Source organism: Pipra filicauda, unplaced genomic scaffold (assembly GCF_003945595.2).
Source record: "Pipra filicauda isolate LSUMZ 115617 unplaced genomic scaffold, ASM394559v2 scaffold46_size3722508_pilon, whole genome shotgun sequence".
NCBI lineage: Eukaryota > Metazoa > Chordata > Aves > Passeriformes > Pipridae > Pipra > Pipra filicauda.
In genome coordinates, this window is record NW_024104609.1 from 3,570,776 (window position 1) to 3,594,803 (window position 24,028).

The 24,028-nt window shown below is 36.3% G+C and overlaps 1 protein-coding gene across 3 annotated transcripts in view; it reads left to right on the forward strand.

The window, feature by feature from the left end:
- The window catches only part of FTO (FTO alpha-ketoglutarate dependent dioxygenase), a 236,512-nt gene that overhangs the window by 101,625 nt on the left and 110,859 nt on the right, over nucleotides 1-24,028 (forward strand). The gene's annotated exons all lie outside the window — the stretch shown is intronic.

Genomic DNA, 24,028 nt, shown 5'->3' on the forward strand with positions numbered 1-24,028 from the left:
ATATATTTGAGGATTGGTGCCACCTCAAGTGCCCTGAGGTTTTCCATATATTGCTGACAATATGAGCAATGCTCTTTGCTGGCATGCTATGCTAATGGACACACTGCTTGGCTGCTTTCTTCGTGATCCTGCCATTTTCCTGTGGGATCCAACTGGTGTTAACTGGGTTGTGTTGGGTGAGATTGGCATGAGTGTATGTACTGCTGGAGTTCATATTATGACTAGTTTATTATATGTAGTTCTTAATAGAACTCATTGCCATGGTAATAGATCAGGTCAACAACTTTAAAAGTTGTTTATGTTTCTGTTGGGAAAGGTTTGTTACTGGAATGTAGCCTGAATGCATTTCAGAAGCTACAGCTACACCATACTTTTGGTTTGTTCAGAAACAGGTAAATAGAAAGAATTTCTACTATATACCACCTTGTGTCCTTCTCTTTAGCTGTTAAATGAGTTGATGTCACCCTTTTTCACATCTATTTCTAAAAGCTTTAGATTTATACTCATTTCATAATCTCTTATTATTTTCTTATTTATGATTTGCATTAAGTATCTATCAGTCTATGAAATTTTTCTACCGAGTGTACAGCTTTTCTTTTAAACCAGGTGTTCTTACTTATAATTAAATACAACTTTTAGTAAAAAGTAATTTTTAATGCAGTTTTTGTAAATGAGATTTTTTTTTAAAATGAGATTTAGCCCTTAATTGGCATTATTTTTTTACCTGCACTAAATATTCCATTTAAGGGAGCTCTTTTGTGGTTTGTTGTAGTTCTTGAAAACTCTGAGATAAATTTTTAAAAGAAATCTGTAGACTTTGGGTCTGACACTTGAGTGTCTTTGCTGTTCTGGACAGTTACAGTGAGTGGACTTGAAATATTTTATAAGCCTTAGATAAAATATAAGCATTATAACATGTCATCATTTTGCAAATTAGAGGCTGCATTTTATAAGTTTGTGTTCTTATGAGTATGGAATGTTTATTTGTGTATTACTCAGTTAAGATCTCCGAGTAAAATATTGTCCATATTATCATGTGGGTTTTATCTTTTTTTGAGGAATTTAAGGAGTTTTTAGTTGTTTGAGGTTTGTTGTTTTTTTTTGCGGGGGGGAGGGGGGGGTGTTGTTACCTTCCATCACTGTGCTTGCTAAATAATGCAAATATTTGGCCACATTGGAGACAGGGGAAATCACTCAAGGCTTTTCTGGGACATTCTGTGCATCTTTGTTGTGAACCAGAAGAGGAGGATTCTAATGAGTGGAATATCATTTTAGTGTTCCTTTAGTTTAACAATAATTCCCTAATATATGAAGTCATCACAAATCATAGCAACTGGGGGTAATTTAAACATCAGGTGGGTTTCTGTGTTTCTGGCCTCTGCTTGCTGCTTGGAGTGCTCCAGGGCTGGAGCCAGGGCTGCAGTTGGAGCTGTAGCCTCATCCCTGACAGAGCAGCGCTGCAATTTTGGGGGATGGGGAGAGGCACAAGCAGACGAAGTACAGGCCTTCTTAAAACTAAACACCTGAAAGAAAATTTCAAGAGCATTGTGCCTTGAAAGTTCTGAAAGAAAGTGTCCTTTGAGTATTAAATATCCATAATCCTTTTTCTTTCTATTTGATGTTTCCCATTCCAGTGACCTATCTGAGAGTCTCATCCATATGAGCTGCATAAACAGGCTGTTACCATACACCTCACTTTACTTCATCAAAGCTCCTGCTTCATGTCTGGAATGAAACACTGGCTGTGGTAGCCATCGAGCACACGGTGGTGAAAGTTATAAAACGTCCGCTGTGGTACAAGCAGGGCTGCTCATGTTTTAGAGATCAGTCTATTGTGTACTTTGGAATTACATGAGAAAAATGTGCTTGGACAGGAAATAATTAGCACTTGTCAAAGGGCAGGCAATAGGTTACAGTATTTTACTTTCAACAGGCTATCAGGGGATCAGCTAGATTAGATAATAGAATTTTTTTCCTGTGGAAGTTAAATACAGATGACTCTAATTACCTTACATTGTGCATTAGAGAGCAGATTATGAACAGTACAACTTCAAGAAATTTAGGTCAATGAAGGGAGGGCAGCTGGAAAAAAACTTTGCTCTGTATTTGGTCTTTGTAGAGTTTTGTAGTCATTCCGTTCTTTCTGGTGCTTTATTTGTGTCATTAACACCTGAAATGACACGCTGAGAACTGGTAATACAAATTGATTGAACTTTTAGAAATTTAGCCTTTCTCAGAGAAAGGCATATGGACTGTTCTGATTTGTATCTACGTGGTTAAAGCATGCTCTTGTGTTATGTCCTTAAAGTTGTACCAGTGTTTCTGCATATTAATGAACTGAAATGACTCTTTGAGATTTTATTTCAGCTCCACAGTCCAAAACACGTGGCAGTGTGCTTAGTGTTTCATATACTTAGTGTTTCAGCTCAGCATTTCATACGTTTCTGAGGCAAAGATGTCAGTATCTCAACTATCTGAGCAGGTCTTTTAGGGATTCAAGTTGTTCTCTGAGTGGTAGTGATCCAAAATACTTCAGGTAGGACTCAGTGAATGTCTTCTGAGTGTTAACAGAAATGGTCCAGAGTTTCTAAAGCCCCAGATTTGTTTATACTGCGTGATAGTGCCTGATGGACAGGTTGTTATAGCTGTTAAAGAGCTGCTCTAGCCCTTTGAACTGACCCCTTCTTGACCTCTCCTTATAGAAGGTCACTGTTCACCTTATAAAGTGAGGGGAACCTTGGATTCTACTGTAGCAAATAGACGGTGAAGGGAACAGCTGTGAATTTTGGACTAACCATGCAAACCTGTATAGACTTTTTAGGGTCACTGTATGATAATGAAAATTGCTACCAAATTATATGGAAATTTAACAGCAATAGTGGGAAAGAGAGGGTGGAGTCTAATGCATTTGGTTTGATAAATGAAGTGTGAAGTTACCCATCTGGCTCTAGACAGCCCTCTTTTTCTCTACGAAAGGGAAACATTTAAAAATAACCATGGTACATCTAGAATCAATGACCCATACAGAGAGCTGGAATAGATCAAGATTTAATGGTGACTGTGGAAGAAATTATCATTTGAAAAGTGAGACAAAGGATGAAAAAGTACAGTTCAATATCTGCACCTGATTAATTTTTTGAAAAGGGCTTAATATTTTTCCCTGTTGATGATGCTTTTGCCATTTTTTATTTTACTTTTTAACTGGAACCAGAAAAGTGGTTATATCATAAAGAAACAGTTTGACCAAAAAAAAAAAAAAAGTACTTGAATTTCAAGAGAGGATGTTTCACTTTTCCCAACCAGTAAGTGCCTGAGAGAACTGGACTATAGTTATATAGAATTGTAGTTCTTATCTCTCTCAATAGAACTTGTATCATGTTATAATAACATTGTCTTTAATGCTTGCATGGCATACTGCACTTAATTGCTTAATTGGTTTTTGTTGTATTTTTCATAGATGTATATTTTCTACCAAACTAGTTTATCATCAATAAATCAACAATAGATTAATTTAAAGTAGTGTTTAGCTGCATTGAAGTTATTGACTGCTAGGAAAAAATATGGTTGGTTAAACCCTTCTTAAAATATGTCTTTTTTAAATGGAAAAATTTTATTAGTACAAAATGATTTTATTACGACACAGACTCTGATGTCCATTTTGCTATTTTCCTCAATGAAATTGTACCATTTGTCTTAGGGGAAGTTCAGCCACATATTGGAAAATGTAAAGTTTAGGAGAAAGACACAATGGAATGGAAAGTTTGATAAAATTATTTATGATCATTGTATTTTCATAGTTTTGCTACTCAGCCAAATTCTGAAATCTTAACTTCTCACTAAATCATCATGTAATGACAAATTGACATAGTGAAAACAGAATAAACGTTCAATAAATAGTTTGTACCAAAGTAAACACAAAATTCTTCTGGTTCATGAGATAAACAGCAGAAAAGTGTTAATTGATTATATCTTGTAAGAATCAATAACTTATAACCTTGCATCATTGAAATAACACAATAAAAATCTATTTTTATGAGGTCATCCTACAACCCATAATATTTTGTAGATTGGGTCACTATATTTCTGAAGTTGTTATATTCTTCCATCTTTGCACAGCACTGAAAGAAAGAACCTCTTACTCACAGCAAATCATATTAGTTTCAGGTTTCAAGTCAGAGTTGAGCTATAATTCCTCAGCGTTTTTTGCCTTTGTCAAACCCCTTCTTAGATCTCACAGTTTTGACATAACAGTGTAAAGGTATGTTTGTTTTTTTTTTCTAGCTACAGTGAGCAGTTACACTGTGAAGGTACTCAGCTCTCAACAGTGAAATCTGGATTTTTGTGTGGATATTTATATAGGAATTTAAATTATAAGTGCCTACTGTGATAATTGAGTCCTATTCTGTGATAATGCTGTTCTGTTCTATGAGAACAATGAAGAATCTTAGAGTGGAATCCTAAAATAGTATGCATGTTAAATGAGAAACAAACAGGAGGATTTTATATATTTTATTTTCTGTTTTGAAGAAAAAGTTAATTTTTTTTCTTACGACTAACCTCTTTATACCTTGGAATTTTAGATTGCAATTAAGAAGGTAATTGAGGTAGATTTTACTCTTTTTAGCTCCAGTAAGAGAAAGTGATGTTGATGTAAAGAAGGACCGTGTCTTCTCTGTAACAGAGGAAAAGGTGATGGGTTAAGAAGTTAGCATGGGCTCTGGGAAAATTGGAGCTTTTTTTCTTCCCTTTTGTCTCAGACTTTGTGTATTTTGAGGAACTCACTGAATGCCAGTTTTTAAATTAAATGTGATAATACCAGTTGAAAGACTGGTTGACAAATACTGAATTTACCCTTTCACAGACCTGAAAAGAAGATAAGTATATGAAATAATGTGAACTCTTCAGAAACTACTGCAGTGGGATCTACACTAGTTCCAAAATTTAACAGACAAACTGCAGAGGCATCAAAGTTTGGCTGAGAGTGAGTGGAAGTATTTGGGTTGTTTAAAACTTTTGTGGTCTCTTTGCGTAACATACAAATGACAGATTTTATTTTTTTTTTTTTTCCATATGGTGGAATCCAGTATCCATGTTTCTGAAATTAGTAAGGACTTCAGTACATACAGTTGTGTGATCTCCAGTGGGTTGGTTTTTTTTTTGATAGTTGTCCTCTCTGGACAAAAATGTGTGTCAGCAGGAATGGATACTGAGTAAGTTAGCAACAAGCATAGACCAAAATTTTCATTCATCATTTTGGAAATCACAGGGAGGAAAAAAAATATATTTGGATTCTCTGATATTCATGTTTTGTATGTGTATGCTCTTTAAAAGAAGGAAGTGAAACTGTTCAGCATCCAGTATGTAACCTAAAACAGGTTTTCAGAAAGTAAATGTACTTGGACTGTGTGCAGAAAGTAAATTGTGGCTTAGCTAGTAATCCTGTGTACTGTATGTTAATCAAGAAGATGCTTTGAGACAGACCGAAAACCAACCTTGCAGCTTTCAAATGAATGTAGAAAAACACTGCGGCTTCAATGAAGTTGTCAGGTCTCCTGCTGTAGTTATGCTTAGACATCAGCTGCCTTGATTGACCTTTGACTTCTCTCCAGTTGCTTATTACCAGACTTCTTTTGCTTCTCGTGACCCTTCCTGTTTTCTGCCTCTGTCTTTCACCTGTGTTCCTTGTATGGAGGAGTCATTGAAGCAGCCAAGCTTGGGATCAATAGGTGCAAGTACTCTACGGAACAATGGAAATGCGGCTTGATTAAATGCTGCTGTTTAGCTGCTCCTTTGAAACTGTCTTGACCCTTTACCCTTGAAAAGACTATCTGTTTACAAGCTGTGGCTGCTTACAGAAAATGCTGCTTCTTACCTTGTGATGTCACTATATACGCAGGAAATATGATGCAAAAAAAGTTATTTGGTGTAGGGACCTAAACCAAATTATATTACAGAGCAGTCTAACAAAAGTTGCAGAATTTCAGCTCTGTGGTTGGCTTTTGTCTGCATCAGACTCTTTCATTAAGACCCTTCATAGGGATTGTTTGCTCTGAGAGTTTACTTTATCTTTTTAGTTCAGTTTTAATGATTCACTTCTGAAAACCACAGAGAGATGCATCATCCTATACCTGAATAACAACTGAATCAAACTTCTTTGACATTTTCCTTTTTTGATTTCTTGATTTTTCTTCTTGTTGTGCTAGATGGGTTTTTTGAAAGATAATTTAATGGCAATTCAAAAACTGGCAAATGACACAAATTTAGTCCTTATTTATAGTGCAATTAAAGTTTAAAAAAGTGATAAAGAATTTTTCCACTCTATCAGAGAACGTTTGATGATTTATTATTTTTATGTTTGGTTTTACTTGGACAGGCTTTTAAAGTCAGCATGGGTGACATTTCCTTATTTATGTAAGCTCTCATAATTGCAGTAGAAGAAGGATAGTTAGTGTTGTTTTTTCCATTGCCTTGACAATGATTTTCTCACTACCGCTGGGAGACCTGCATGCTGGAAATTGAGATTATTGCATTTCCAGGCTGCAGGATACTGGAGATTGACTAGATCACAGAGGTGACAAATTTATAATCTGTGGAGACAAAGTGTTAGCCACATCGTCAGACAGTTGAACCAAAAAGTAGCATTAGCATCAGCTGTCATCTTTCCTGTAGGAGAGAATGGTGTCCCCCAGAGGCAGGGGAAAAGGAGAAAAGCTGGGAGAACTCCATGTTGTGCTGTGCTCTGTAGCTGTCCACATTAGCTAAAGACCTGGTGTTATAGACTAGGGATAAGGTGTGAGTGGTCCAGTGAATGAAAAATTATCATGGGTTTATTTCTCTTTACCCACTGAGGTTTATTTCGTGCGATATCAATCCATACTTTCCTCTGCCTTCAGCAAAATGTGCTGATGTCATGGTATGTAACATGTCCATTAACTACTGGCAAACAGTATGAACTAAAACTTTGTCTAAAACTAGACATTAAAATTAAGAGTCTAAAAACAGAATTCTCTCTTTGTAAAATAGTAGAAACCTTATCCAAACAGGACTTTACTGTAAATGTTGTTGTCACCATTATTGTCACAGCTTTATCTGTCATAAAACTGAATTAAATAAATTTAATTTGGAGGTGCGTTAAATAATCTGTACATTACCAACACTTACAAAACAGAGGGTAACATAAAGGGGTTCCCTTGCCAAATGGTGTGCTGATCATGGTGCACCATTGATGAGCAGATGCTTACATAAGTTCATGACTTAAGTCTTAAATGCTGTCAGCTTTGTGTTATTAAAGTTTTTCCACATGCATAGAACTTGATGGCTCCAGGGATTGACAATGAAGTACAAAGCCTTTTGCTTTCAGGTCAGCAGTTTAAATATGGTTCAGGTAGGTAGTGCCAAAGATTATTCCCGTTGGGTATCTGTGTTTGATGGCCTATGTAAAATGCATCGGTTCTCCAACCCTACTAGGCAGGTGTGTATATCACATAAAGCAACTGCTACAGCTGACACTAATAGGTACACTTGCTGGCATTTTTGGAGCAGCCAAAAATTAAATGGATGTAGAAATTGAGCAAGATGCTGAGAATGCTCTAAGCAGTCTAGACTGTGGTTGTGAGGTGATGATAAGCCAATGAGTGTCGTGGCTGAATGTGGGCAGAAAGAGGCTGTCAGTCTGCATTGCTCCACTGTTTGCTTGCATTAAAGTTATAGTAGCATGCACAGGTAATCATATGCTGGGAGAGGGGCAGGGTAAATTACTCGATGATCTTAACAGAATTGACGAGAGGGAAGTGCAGTCCATGGGGAGGTCTAAGAATGGATTGGAGGTGTATCAAGTAATCAGAGAAACCAGTACAAACTGGAGAATAGAATTAGATTTACTTGCTTATTTTCACTACTAATGAGATCTTTGGGGCATTTGAACAATTTAAGTTAGCTATTATTATTTGTTCCATTTATTTTGTCTGAATTTTCAATAATTAATATATCATTGATGTGAAATTATTTTAAACATCATCATAGTTGATCATTTAATAACTGGCATTTCTTAAGCTTAAGAGGCTCTGTAAAAACATAGAACTTGAGAACCTGTTATATAACATGCATTGTTTTCATATTCTTTGTCTTATTTTGGTAAATGACAGTAGCCCCAAATGGCAACAGTGCTTAAAGCATATGTAGTAGTAACAAGAAAATCCTACTATTCAGTAACTCAACCACCTGAGAACTCTTCTAGAAGTATGCAACCCCCAGCTTGTGACTGAGAGTACTCATATTTCCACATTGCTGTATTTTAGAGCTTGTCTAGGCCGGAGTGTGCTGGAGCAGATAGGACTTATGGGTGGAAAGGTGTTAAACTAATAGTGGTGGACATCAGTGATATGATTAGAAATTGAGAGAAATAATTGAAACAAAAGGTATCTTGAAAAGATTGAGAAACAGGCTCTCAAAATACAGGGTTTGTGGGGGAAGCCAAGAAAAGTCTATTTATTCAGTGTTGAAGTGAAAGCACTAATACTGGGAGAAAAGAGTATTCTGCTGGAAAATGAGAGTTCTGAGAATTCTAAGAGCTACTAATAAGAAGGTATTCCACTTTTTCTGCAGGAGTAAGCTGAATGGATCCATCAGTTATGCCCAAGAATATGCTGGATTTAGCTCCAAATTACACTGGAGGGCTTTTTCTTGTGCAAGTTTAGCCAATACTGTTAAAATTTTTGTCAGTTGTTTTCAGGCAAGTCAACATTTTTTCATTTTTACTTTCTCACATATGTTACTACGTCAACATTTGGTCTTTCTGAGATCTGAAAAATATTCTTATCAGAATTATTTTTGACCACCTAATTAAGGTGGATTTGAGCAAGTGCACAGGAGGTGTAAGGTACTCAGTGTATCCACTCCAGCATAGGTGACTTGCTGGCTGCATGGCATGTTTATTGTAAGATATAGTTTACTGCATAAAAGATCTAACCATTCTATATTAGGCTCTTCTGAAAGCATTTTAGGTATTTGCCCTTCTTTTTATATTTGGAAATACAGATAATCCCCAAGTCCACTTGTGTATTATTAATGATTGATAGGCAGGTTGGAGGAGGGGAAAGGAGGAGAGAAGAAGGATTTGAGAGGTAAGAGGGTGCAATGTTGGAGAAGGTTTTAACTGTTTTGCTTGCCTGTAGGTGACACTGTTGCATCATTTATCTGTACGTTTTCACATATGTTGTCCAGGGACAAAAAAAAAAAAGTTTCATTAAAATAATTTGAGAGATTCAAAAAAGTACATTTCACTAATGATTCCTTAAGCCTTGGCTAGAGAGTAGAGTCTTAGACACAGGCAGATGAATTGCATGTTCTCCTTCCCAAAGATGGCAGCAGTTTATAATATTATTTCTGATTAACTAGCTCACTAGCATTGCATCTTCAGTTCAGTATTCCCTTGACAGGCAAGAATGCTAAAAAGATTGCTCTGCATGTTTCTGAAGACTAATGTAATAAACCAGGATGATAATACACTGATGAAAAAAAAAAAATCTTAATTTGCTGCTAAGTTACAGCAATATAAAGTTAAAATGTTTTTCTTTACTCGTCATTTAAATTAATAATGTGTGCCATTAACTGAAATCTCACAGAGGATTTTTTCTTCTTTGCCATTAAGTCTGCTGGCTGCAGCAAAAATGAAATATTCTATGAGGCTTGAGCAATCATCTATCTCTAAGCTACAGTGTGCCTGCTGCCAGATGTTCAGGTACTGGTGCTGCTGCTTTGACATGTATATCTCTTCCAGGCAAAAAAAACAATATATACATCAGTCCAGGTGCAAGGTGGCCTTGCCAGCAAACCTGCCTCCTCCTAGCAGTGACACTCATCCACTCCCCGTCAGAGTGTGTACGTTGGAAGGGGATTGTAATTAACCCCTGGAAAGCATAGGTTTCACTAAAGTGATGTGCACAGTAATGATATTGTTAGCTTCCTTAATTTCCAGTTTCACCATCAATTATGCCATGTGTTTCATCCAGTTGGTGCTACCCTCCCAGTGTTAATTATAACCTACAAGACTGTTACAGTTAATTTTATGGCAAGCATATTGTCTCTTCAAGGCTCCACAGCAGCTCATAAATTATCTTGAAGGTAAAATGTAACTTGGGGAACTAGTTATGAAAATTCCATCCATCTCGCTTAGGAGGTGCAGCTGCTACTGTCAGCTGCCTCGCTGCTGCATTGTGAAGGAATTATGGTGGGTCAGGTTTAAGAGGCGAGGCCCAGGCTGTCACGGAGGAGAAAGGCTGTCCTGGCCCTGTCAGACAAGTACCTTCTGCCAGTCCCTTGTGGTTTCACTTTGCAGGCAGTAAAAGGCAGGCGGTGCAGGTGGATAGTCCCCAAGCTGTCTCTATTCATTACTTTACAGAAACTTGTTTTAGGTAGGCAGGTACGGAGACCTTTTCACTGTTGTCATAATGTTAGGCATCATCTGCAAAGTGCAAGATAGATAACTCTATAAATAACTCGCTCTTCTGTTGGGCTGGGGTAGTGGAGAAAAGATGATTAGCACTGTAGAGGCACATGAAATAGCTCGCTGGTTTGTAAAATGACTGTTGGTTTAATTGTAGCAATAGCTTGGTCTGGAAGAGCACATCTGTTCGCCTTTATTTGGAATACACAATAAGAGGAGGTGCAATTTCACTGCTAAGTAATTTGTGTTGGAGTTTCACATTAAATAAATTAGCATGGGTTTATATGGGCATTATTTATGACATCTCTGTGTGTATCCTGTTTTTTTGCTGAAAGAACTTCAAACGCTCATTTCTTAAAAAAAAAAAAGGGGGGGGGAATAATTAAAATACAGCAGCCCACAACTCAGAACAATGAGATCGGTGTTCAGTACTATTTAAATTTTTGTAGTACACTTTTATTATTACTATAATGCCTTATTCTGCTCTTTATAATAATACAGGACTACCATAGAATATAATGCCTTGTTCTGCTATATTTCTTCCTTCAATATTTTGTATTTCAATAGTTTTAAATACTGTTAAGCTTTGGGCGTTCCTTTAAGAATAAAACCAAAGCGCAAATTGAATTTCCTGAGAGACTTTTTATTCTTCCACTCCTTTACCTTTCAAGAGGCATTCTGTGTTTACAGTGTTGTTTCCTAACCTCATTTACAGCTGGGAGAGCATATGAGAAGGAATACTGAAAGCTGATACTTTTCCATAGGCAACCACTGTGCAGATGTGAGTGTGCAGACCCATTGTGAGTGAGTAAATGTTATGAATGCAGTTGAGAAAATGAACAAACACAGTAATGAAAAACAGTAAGGATAATCCATCTAAATATATGTTGTTTGTTTGTTTTGACAGTCTTCATTCAGTTTTAATTATTTTTGATCATTCATTATACAGCAAAGAAAAAGTGTTCAAAATAGTGCTGACATTGTAAATTAGACCTCTTATATGTTTGAAAAAGGGGAAAACAAGGCTCTTGAGAGACTGAAAATTAGTATGCTTTTAATGTATGTTCTTTATTGCTTTTCCCTAAGAATTTACAGTAAATGTGCCTTGTGATATCTTTTAGAGGTCCTTTCTTTCCGCAGAGTCAACAGCACACAGTTTGGTTTATTCCCAGAAGAAACAACTAAGTTTCAACTGACCAGAATCCTGTATTTGTTTGTTTGTTTAGTTTTTTTAGAGGGAAGCTGTGCATTAGTTACAGCCCTGGGCAAAGTGAGGTGTAAAAACAGAATTGCCTCAAGAGCAGACCCAGAGGCATTGCTTCTAAGACAGTTCCTTCTTGGCTTCATCCTTTCCTTGTCTCCCATGGAAGAGAAGAGGGTAAATTTTAAGTGTTGCTGGTGTATCCCATTGAATGTGGGGTGGCTTCCCCTGGTCATGTGTGTCATTATCTCCTACACTGTAGGATGTCAACCTCTACACAAAGATTATCCATCAGTACTGCCAAAGCAATTGTGGGGTACTTTCCAGTTAGGATTCTGCATCACAACTGGGAAGAATCTGCAGCTGCTGTGGGATAGTTCTCGGGAATTTGTGTAGGTAGAGAAGGCTGGGGACAGGAGAGGTCTGAGAATTTTGATGTCCCATAATGATTTCTTAAGGGAAAAGTTGACTGCTGAGCATCCAAAAACATAACATTTATTTTGCTTAAAATCATGTGAAAATATCTGGTTTATCATTATCATCATCTCTTCTCAGCTTGATTTTGCAATATTGCTGAGTTTAAGAGAGTTACTCTTGATTTGAGTGTGATTGAGAAGAGAATCAGAGCACGGGCCTTGGTAAATATCCTCTGCATTTTCTTGTGATGGAATCTTGGACTTTTATTGTGACACTGTTGCGGAAAGATGCATCCTATTTGAAAAGTCTTTATGGTTTTAATTTGACACATAAAATGGTCATTACCAAAGTCATTCTCTTTTAAATATAAGAAATCTTTTTTATGCAATTGAATAGGAAAACCTTTTTTTTCAGAACAAAGTGCCTTTATTTCTTGGCTCTTGTCCAACTTTGATAGGTAAAAACTGAATTTGGAAAGAGAACTGTGTAGAATTGTGAACTTGTTTTTTAGGAAAATGGATTGAAGTAGCTGTGAAATAATTGGAAAGAAAACAGCTTAAGAGTTGGATCCAGACTATTCAGTTTCACAGGCAAACACATTTAAAAAATGTTGCTGTTTCTTGCTTAACATGACTCAATATGTTCTATTATCAACCCAAGAAAAACTGAATTTTCAAAATAGCCTCAGTATTAGTCATTAGATTCCAAAAAACATTTGGAAAAAAAGGATTTGTTTCTGACTTGAGTCTTATTTATGACACACAGAATTTAGGTGTGTCATTCTTTTTTTTCTTGTAAAAGAAGTAGTTTAAAAGAATACAAACTCAAATGTTTACCAGTTTAGTGCACTATCAGCCTAATGAATTTTTAAGGATAACAATAATTTCGAATATAAAAGGGATTTAAATCAGTGATAGGTTGTGCAGATTAGTGTTGAAGCTTGATGCTTCAAAATGTATAAAGAAACTGTGATTTTTTTTAATAGTGTTGCAATAGAAAAAAAAATGGGGGTTTGAGTTTTCTGCATGCTAACAATGAGTTTTAAGTTCCCGTAGCATGGGGGTGGAGGGCCTCTATGCAGTTTGAATTTTGTGAAATGAACTGAGTGCTGAACACAGTTGACCATTTACTCATTCAGTTTGCCCCTGAAAACAAGTCACAATACTGCTTATCTCCTTTATTGTGCGCTAATATAGGAAATTCTGGTGTGAAACAATTTTTATAATCTTTTATTTCACAATATTCCCATACCTTGCTCTTTTTTTTACTCTGAGATGGAGAATCACTGTTCTTCACTGCCATTTTAGGGCCTTCTGCTCTGTTTTTTCTCTGTGTAAGATGGCTGCTCTATAATTTGCCTTGGCTGAGAAGTGTAAAACTTGGAGTAGGATTGCTTGACTACCATAATACCATGCAAATTTAATTGTGTAATCAAAGTTACATGATTAAGAAACATGATGATGATATATATTTGGTTTCTGGCTCAACAGAAGTATGAAACAAGATCAGTTCAAGAACATGTATAGTCTCTTGGAAGGAAAATGTAAATAGAATCACTTATGTGTTTGAGTTTTCACATGTTCGAGGCAAGCTACTGTGAAGTGTATGTCTGACTTTTAGCATGAATTCAGGTCCTCTTTGTCATTAGTCATTCAGTTTAACTGTGCACACAGAAGTACTTTGTTGAAGACATATTCTATTGATGGATTTGGACTACAGGGATTTCTCTCTCTACGATGTCCTTCTGTAAAAGGAAATCCTCTTGGTATTTCACCAGAGTATTTTAAAGCAAACCAACAAGGTGACCAAAACAAACAAAAAAGTCCCTCGAAAGAAAACCAAAACCCCCTTGAAATTTATGAAGTACTTATGTTTATGAAATATATAACTTTTCTTTTTTCTCACTAGAACCTATTAGCATATGCATTACCATGCTAACATAGATGCTGATCTTGAAAAGTACTGAGTTTCTGCAGACTCTTAATTGCTAACTGATATGGAAAATTCTAATCCTTGAATTTTTACTAATATTTATTTTTTATCCTACAGAAGGAACTGTAAGAAAACAACATGCTGTAAAATATTTTTTAAAAAAGTTTAATTTCTTAAGTGAACAACTTTTAAAAATGTATCAGTTATTACAAGGGGCAGTTGAAGATGAATACAGAAAAATAATTTTGTTTGCCTACTCATTTTTTTGCTCAAAGCCTGACCTTTTTTTAAGCATATTATTTTTCTTTGTCACACACAAAAAATAACCCTACAAGATTTATTGGCGTTTGTATGGAAAAAATGAAAGGATTTTCATGTTTTGTAAGAAACTTAATACACTCTCACAGATGGCCCAGCTCAGGTGTGATTTTAATTATGAGATAAAACAAAGCCCAACACAGTAGGAAGTAGTCTTAATAAACGGCCTGAAGCTTTTGTCTTCATGTGTCAAAAAGCCTTTTTATTGCGTGATGATTTTTTTTTTTCTAACTGTTTCCAAAAAATGGTTGGAAAAAATACAAGGGCTTCCAAAGTTCAAGTGAATTGTTTTGGTCGAGTGAAAAATAAGAATTTTTTTCCTTTTCATTTTTCCTGCCAATAAGTTGAGGCTGCTTCTGGCAAATGATAGAAAAAATGCATTAATAATAATTAAACCTGCAAGGACACTAATGCTTTATTTATAAGTTAAATAATTTTCTATTTAGATGTTGTCATTGTTTATTGGTGTATCACTGGTTAGTAGTAACAAAAATTAAGAATTTGTTAAGCCTGGCTTAAACTGCACTATCAGAAACTAATATTAATTTAAAGCTTGCTATGGTACTCAGCCTTCATTATTAAAACACAAATAGTATGATCCTGTTGTTAAATATTACTAATATATTATAATAATGTTGTACTGTCTTTCCCTTAGTGGGGAATTATGAGGACCTCATGTTAGGACCTCAGTGTCCTGACATAGTTAATTATCCATAGATAATGGTTTTCAGCAGTAGCTGTTCTGAACATCACAACCTCACTGTTAAGGGCTTAATAAATATTTGCAGATTCAGGTGCAGAGCACCTCCGTCCCCCTCTACAGAAGCAAACAGCTGGGGTTGCTTTCCTGTGCTATACATCACATACAGCATCTCATTTGTTGTGGCAAACCTAATGGTGCAAATGGCAAGTTTTATGTCCTGTGCTATACTGGGCTAATGTTTGTTGCAGATATGCTAACTTGCCTTTCAGGAGTCATCTGTCTTTTCTAGTGCAGAAATATCTTGGAAAGCAGAAACTTCTGGGGTTCATTTACTTGAATGCTGTGCAGATTGGTAAAATCATTTAAGACTTCATTTTAGAGTGTATAACTGCTGTCACCTCCGATGCTGGAAGGTGGAAAATGGTAACCAGATGGTTCACAATTGAATTGTGTATCCACAAGCTTATTTTTAGGGAACAGTTATTTGTAATAATTGTTTCAATTATAGGACAGTGAAAAGCTTAATCTTCATGAGCTTTTACAAGTAATACAGGTTAGGGATTTTTATTTGTGTGTGGTTGAATAAGTTTCATGGGAGGAAGTACCCATAAGGTTCAGGTAGCTGTGTATCATCTTAAATTATGGCTTGGAATATTGGGTTATTCTTACATAACATCCCAGCTTTAATTGCTGTTGAATCATGGAGTGAAAGGATGAAACTCTAGGTTTATGTTTGTGGAACTAAGCCACATTCAGAAAGAGGCATTCTATCAGTGGTACAACTTTTATGGTCTTTGGTGATTAGTCATCAGTAAGCCTCTCTGTCTAACTAGTCGCAATAGCAGTAATATTCAAAATGTTACTCAACAAATTATTTAGCATTCAGTCAAAAAAAAAAAAAGCCCCAGCTTAAATTCTTCATGTTTTTCTCATAGATTTTAGTGCTTTCAACGAAGGCCTCAAGGAAAAGTCTTTTTTTTTTTTTTCCCTCTGAAGTTTTCCATTCTCTGCTTCTTCCTTGTCCTGCCATCCATGCATCCTTGGTCCTAATCCTTTTCTATTTGGGGATTTTAAGGGTTATATTATATTAATTAATCTCTTCCAGTCGTATTCATCATGGGTTATGAGAAAGTATAATATAAAAAGTAGTCTATAATAAATAATGATGTGTTTTAAGCTTTTGACCACGTGCTGACTGAGGGAGCATTTGGAAGAACAGTGTATGGTCCATGTTCTACAGGATTTATAGTCCAGTTTAGGCAGGAAAATTATCCTTGTCTGTCTTGTTCTGTGTGCATTAAGCACTGTGATTCTCAGTTTGTGTAATGACAAATGCTGTATTAGTATTTATATTTTGTAGGAAATCAGTTGTTGTTGAGTCAAGGGTAGCGATCATATTTGCCTTGCTGGGTGCCTTGACTTGGATGGGTTACCATGAAGCATCGTCCTCAGCACGGATTAGCCTGGTCTCTGAAACACTTCTGACTGGTTTCTGGTTGTCAAACACACAATTTTTTTTATTCTCACTATTTGGAAAACTGTTGTGACCATAGGAACCTTTGTAAATCAGTGCTAATATTACTGTGAGCTTTATGTTTCAGTTGAAGTTGTGGTTACGGTGTTGCTTATTCAGTTATGAGTTTGGTACAAACCTTGAGGTAGGAATTTTCATTCTGATGTGCATCCTATGCACAATAGGTTATGTCTTTCTACTTGTTAACACAATTCTGGTGATTTACTCCAAGTGAAACAAAAGCTGGCAATAGTGGTCTTTTTGTAAGTGGTGATAGGCTGTCAGTCCTAAGTGTTATGTCTTCCCATGGAACAGAAGACACAATGGCAGTGCTTGCTTTCCCTTGACTGTTAATGGTACAAACCTAAAAGTTACATGAAAAACACAGATCTGACTGTAGGATTAAAACTCAATAAATATAATTTAACTCAATTATATATCTTTCTAATTGGTTGCACTTTAAAATTCTGTTGTAACTATTCTGTTGGTAACCTATGCCCCTTTGAGTCATTAACACAATGTAACTGATCTTCATCTATTTTACTGGGGGGGGAGGAGGAGGTTAATCTTCAATATAATCAACGCAAGAAACTTTTGGCTCATGAAAGTAAATGTTTTCAATCCTTTGTTGTCAGATCCCACAATTTTCTCTACAGCAGACTTAGATGAAACAGAAAACTGATACACTGAGCCACTGGAATTGCAGTCTTGCTATTTAGAAATATCCACTTTATCCCTTATAATTTCTTCACTAAGATTCTTCAGTCTGAATCTGATATAGGTGGGAGCCAAGACAAACAGTAACCATTTATAATCATTCAGAACAGTTTGGATTTCACTAGAATGTAAAGCCAAAGAGTTCTTGGCTTTGTTTCATGTGTCTTACAAGGATAGAAAGTGCATTTAAATTGTAGTACTCACCGTGGCTGCATGTTTCTGTAGTATCTGCAAACTTTTATTTTCAGCATTATAAAGATGTGAAAATACTAGTACAGTAAACTTTTCTCAATTTACCAGCTGAAGAACTTGATGTAAGGTCCTCTGGCTTGCTAGAAAGAGTGTCTACAAAAATCTATCTCCAGTCCTTTAAGCATGAGTGAGAATGCAACAATACCAGTGATGCCACACGTGCTTATATGAAGGAAAGGGCAGGTGTGCATCCGTTCTGTGTGGAGCACTGCCCTGGAGTGCTGACACCTATTAGAGTTTTGATCCTTCAAAACACTTCTGAATGCACGGCTAACCTGGGGTTTTCAAGAACAAGTGCTGCAGCAGAGAGTATTTGCGGGACTGAGACATAAAATTTCTTTAGTGATTTACTGCTTTGATTGTTTTAGAGATATTTCCTAACTAGCTAGAATAGCTTATAGTGAGTTTTCCAGTTGCATAGCACAAAAATGGAAAATATATTTCTTTTCCTGCGGGAGTCTTAGTCATAGAATTATAAAAACTATCAAAATAGACTCTTCCCCTCATTTTTAGTAAGTTACTGCCCTACCACTCAACATGCGTGTGCATGCATAGCTCATGTTGTGGTATGTATACTGAATTGATACATAATGAGTCCTTCTAGTAAGGAGAGTTTGCCAGAATATCATTCAGATTTGTCTTGTCTTGCCCTGTCGTCCTGAATTATAAATAACTTGAGGTTAGGAGCAATAGTTTAATTCTCTGTACCTCCAGGAAGTTGTTTTTAGTATTATAGGTAAGACTTGTTTATTCTACCTTATATAGCACTTTGAAATTCCTAGATGGAATTGCCATGCAGTATATATGACAATAAAAAGAGAGAAGCCTCATGTTTGCAAAATCTATGCTGGGAAAGCATTATGGCAAAGCCATTGCAGTACTGTGTTCTTTGCAGTTGAAACTTGTGAAATGTTTTGCTCTGGACTTGGATAAACTTATGGTGAGCTTTCCACATCTGGGGTCAAGCCCTGGCAAAAGTTGTGTTATCCTTAGACTTGAGCTGGGCTGGCATTTCTGACAGACGTGTAAACAGATGCAAGCGTTGTTGCTAATGACAGGTGATTATAAGTGGCATGGGTGCCAAGGTAATTAAACCATGCCTTGACAGGAACATTTGGTGAAATGGTATTTCAGCATTAGAAAAATCGTTGCAACACTTTTTTTTTCCCCTGCTAAGCTATGGACCTGAATATCACTCATTTTGATTCTTTGGCCACAGTACTCCAAAACCTGCTCACTGCTTTACCTATAGAAGTGTTCAGAAATAGTTGAATTGCTCTGCTACGTATCAGTGGGGTTTTGGAGCTTTGAATCGAAGCATCTGCTTCTGGGAAGGCTTTTAGCATATAAATACAGTATAAAGTCCAGCACGGAGGGATTGGTGATGTATTATCTTGCTTTATGACAAGATAATGGTTACTGTGCCAGATTTATTAATGGCTGAATTATTGTGCTGCTGTTTGTCATATATTTCTTATTGGACATCTTAACTGCTTTTACTGCTGCAAATTGTAGTTTCTAAATCTATTTAAGATTTTTTTGTGTGTGAATGTACTTCACAATGAAATACAGTTTATTCTAAAAGTGAAAATAATGGTTGCTTTAAAAGTAATGCACTTGATATTAGAACTTTTATGAACTCCAGGCAGTATATTCTCAGATCTTTATGAAGCAATTTCATAGTTTAAGATGACTTTATCTTTTTCATTCTTTCTGTAGCTGATAGTGAATAATGCTAGTTCCTTACTGATGTCAGAATTCCTAGCAACTCTTTATTTAAAATATTCAATCACATATTGCATGAGAGCAGTGGAAAAATTTGGTTTAATCCCATAAATTAATCAAAATTGATTTAATAAAATATGAAATATCTAGTTTAAGGATATTTTCCCATTATTCTGTGTGAAATTCATAATAATCTTAGGATGGAAACTAACTGTTCACACTATTGATGTTCCTTTGGTTTTTGCCTCAGCCTTGAAGCGATCAGTGTTTAATATAATAATCTCAGCTAAAATCCTGGACTTCTACCAAATCTGGGAGTAGAATTTAATCCTGTTTATTTTTCATTCAGGATGGAACGAAATTATTTCTCTCTGCTGGTTGGTCAGGACATCACTATAGCAGACAAGAAACTGCTACAAATAGTAGATTGTAGCTAATACAGTTTTAACATTTGGCCTGGGTACTTAGCAAAGGGTCTTGGAAACTCTTTTAACTCTTTTAGTTTAAAGGTCATTCTTAGAAATGAAATTTTAAATGTGGTGAAATTTTCACACCAGGTACTTGAAAAGATTCAGTTAAATTACTTGTTAGATACCTGCCGTCCACGTTCTTATGAAAAGAAGGTAAAATTGAGTTAAACCCCTCAAGATGAAATGAAATTTTCAATGTCTCTTGTTGCTTTTTTTGTTTTTTTTTTTTCCCCCTATCTCCCAGTCTCTCAGCTTTCCATCCACTGTTTCTTCAAATGAGTGGGCTAATAAGACATTGATTACAGTGAATACGATTGTAGAATTTTAAGCCTCTGGACTGACAAAGATCCTGTAAAAAGTTTGTATGGTCCAAGGAAGCTGGCTTGGATGTATCTGATAAAGTCAAGTGTGGCAGAGGTGAGTGGTGTGTCTGTCAAGTGCAGCAGTGGTGACCTAGCAAAGTGAAGTAATACCTCTATGGAGAAAACAAATTATGGGATCACTTTTAAGGATTATAGAGCTGAAAAGTGGGAGGATAACTTTGGCATTTTTGCATTTAGAATTTCTCGGTACAGGAGCGTTTCAGAGGTTTAAGAAGCTAGACTGTTTTCTCTTCAGCAAATCAGAAGGTGTTCAAGTCATGCTTCTGTTACTGTTTCCAGGTTGTAAGTAAAGAAACTGTAGCAGAAAGAAAAGGATTTGGATGCCCATAGTTAAGGGAGGTGTGATAATTGTAAAGCCTATCAGAAATAAAATCAGTATCATATTGAGGCCCAGTACTAAGTGTATGTGTTCATACATGCAACCTTTCCAAAGGATTTTAATGTTATGTGCAAGTAACCTTGGAGCTGCCAGTTTGCTTTATTTATGATGTTGCCTGCTAGTCCCTGAAGCAGATAAACTATGGATTTTTTTTTTTGATCCTCCATTTACTAGGCTTTTGTTATAGTGTGGTTACAGTCACAATGTCAGCACATAAAATGTTAAACATCACTGGTCTGAAAGAAGCTTCCATTGTCTTCTACTTCTGGTGCCTGGGGATTCTTTCTAGTCTTGCAGTGGTGGTTCTGTCAGTGTAATATGTCATGAAGCATTTCTCAGTAATGACAGACATTGAATATGAGTGACAGGAACTCTGACCGAGTGAAATGGGTTCAATTACCAGAGATGTAGGGTTACCTGAGATAAAACCAAATGGTCCAATTGTGCTTGTTTTTGACCCTGTGACTCCCAACTATCCAGCAGCAAAGACAAATGGCTGATTAACCATCCCCTAACCCTCCTTTTCTGTGATAAACTTGTTTGGATTTCCTTGTCTGAATAAAAATCTAAGTGTGGCATGTTTCTAAAAGGAAATATGATAGGAAAACAATGAGTGCTGGTGCTAGTCATTTTCTTCTCTTACCGACACAAAACAGAAAGCTGTCATTCTATCTTGGAATGTATCTAGGACATAGTGTCCAGAAATCAATACAAGATAAATGATTGCTCTCTTAACCTCACCTTTCTTCTGCTGCAGCGGTTACGTTGCTCCCGTTCACCTGTAGCCAACCTGACGCCAGAATAAATGAGAGAACCTGCCATGAAAAGTATCTTCTTGGGGTTTTTTTTGTGTTGGAGGGGGTTTGTTGGCTGGGGGGGAACAGGGGTTGCTAGTCAGTATTGAGTGCCGTTTTACACTTGTTCTAGTCCAGTGCCTACAGCTCCCAGATAGAGTTATAGCAAGCTCCCTAATTAAACTGTCGCTGTCTGCCCTCACTTGACTGCCTTTACAAAGTCATTTAACTAACAGACATTCCTGACTATTAAAGGTAGGAGCAGTGTGTCTCCAGTGCTGGAGATAAAATGAATGAAATTTGTTAATCTCTACTGACACTTGATCCTGGATGTTGAACTAATGCTGTTGCACCTGAACTTTTTCTTTATTGTAATTACTTCTCATGTTATTATTTCATGTAATAAATTGGAAGAAAATTTCAACAGGTATTAAATTATTCAAGTTGATTTATGGATGCTGAGTGAATATGACATTCATCTTGTGCATTCTTCAAAAGCACATTTCAGTGGATGTTCAGAGCTGGCTTCAAGGACTGTGCTAATAGAATGCTCTAGTAAGAGGATGTGTTTCCTTCATCTGAAAGGAATGCCATTTTTAAGTCTCTGCCTTTTAGTAATGAAGATAAAATTTTGTGATTTTACCTACTCTTAATTTAAACAAGTACTTTGATTGAAAATTTAATACATTTTCAAATAGCACATAAAAACATTGCATGCCATTGGTAAAAGTAGAGGGGCTCAAATTACAGGGTAGAATTCAGTTCTATTTGAAGGAACAAACGTTTTAAAGAAAGATTTGTAGTTTATTTTTCATCTCCTCTATTTGTGCTGTGTTTAGATTTTAAGGCCAGAAGGGATATTTAGATCATCTAGTTTGACCTTCTGTATATTGTAAGGCATTACATTGCACTTGGCTTTCCCTGTATTGAGACCAATGATCTGTCTTTAGGTTTAAATGCATCTTTCAGAATGATGTCCATTGGTCTGAGGACAATGGGAAATTGGAGTCTTTTCTAGAACTGAATTCAACTGTTAGTCAGCCTTACAATTTAAAAGTTCTGTTTTCTGTGGAATGCTTTGATTCAGCAATTTTTCAGTCTCTACTCCTTACTGTAATTTTTTCTGCTGGACAGGAAACAAAAAACATTAGTGTGCAGTACTTTCTGTCTGCAGAAGTAGGTATAAACAGCAGTCACTTCAACCTTCACTCTTGTTTCTGAACAATTTGACAGACTGAGATCCAGAAGGGTATTTACTTCATATAGGTTACATGCAGAGCTGCTGCCTTGGGTTCAAGAAGCCATATATGTGATAGCTCAAGGTTCTGCACCACCTTCTGTTGCATACTTTTAGTCCTGTACTTCCAGTGTTGTGAAGTTTCTATGCAATGTTTAGTGAAGTGAACAGCAAGCCAGAATAATAAGAATCATCTTCTCTACCTGTTCTTTAGGAACTCCCAGATACCTAGTTGTATGGTTCATTTTAAAAGCTTATACATAACAGGTGATGATTTATAATGCTTTTGATTCCTAGTGGACTTTTACAAGTTCATCACCATCTTCATTGCCAGGTTGTGCTCCTTATTCCTAGGTCTGAGAGAGGTATGTTTTAAACCTTTCTGACTTTTCTGCATAGTACATTAATCAGGGTGTAAATACTAGATCTCGTTGTTCCTAGGACCTATATTTCAGCATATTTTTTTCTCACAGGGTTGAAAGGATGTTTCTTTAAAGCACCTAAACACTGTCATCCACCCTAGAGATGCTTTCATTAACTTCTTTCTGCTAAAAGCTCAGATCACAAATAATGCTCTATGCCATAGAAGTGTGGAAAAAAACCAACCCTGATATTTTGGTATTCAGATTTAAGAAGATTGTGTGTGTTCAATTATGTTACTCTGTTGTGTAATGAGCAGTGGGTGTGGAGTTAAAAGTATTTGGCACCATGTCTCAGGAAAAAAAAGTCCAATGGTATATTCTAAAGATGTAAATATGAGCTAGCAATATCATCCTTTAATGCCTTATGTGTCAGTTACACTTTTGGGAGGATAGTTTGTGGTGTATTCACTATTTTGGGTTTGTTGGGGTTTTTTTTACCTGTTGGTCTTCACTTTAATATTTGAAGCATCTCTTGTATTAAGTTCGGTGTTTTTAAGGTAGTGGGAATGTATTTCCTAAGTAAAAATACGTATTGAGCAGGTTTTTCTCGCAGTTTCCAGGGGTCTGTATTTAAAACCAAACCAGCCAACCAGAGCAAAGTTATTTCCTAGACTATTTGCCACAAGATCTGTAAAAGAAAGCTCTGCTTAATGCAAGTGTCAGGAACACAAGGGATTTCCTATATTACTGTAAAGGCTACAGTGTATAGTCCCTTGTGTGGCCTCCTAAGGATGCTCGTCCTTGTGTGTGTCTCAGGAGAAAGGGTTCAAAGTGTCAAGTGAAAATTTTTGTAGATATTTATTGTGCTGAAAAGCCAAAATTTTTTCCGGTCCTGTAAGTGGTCAAGTACCTCAGTATAAGATGACCTCTTGAGTTTCTTTCACTCCATCTTTCTTTAGAGAGGCTGCCAGAATCAGGTTCATGGGTTTGAAAACACACTTTCACAAAACTGTCAGAAAAAGATGGTCAACCAGGTACAAGTTTAAACATGGAGATTAGATTGAAGGAGTATTAAACTGATGGAGTAGATATCTTTTTATATATATGTCCTATTATGCTAGTTCATCAAACATACATTTGAGAAGGATGCAAATTTAAAAATGGAGTGTAACTATTAGGCA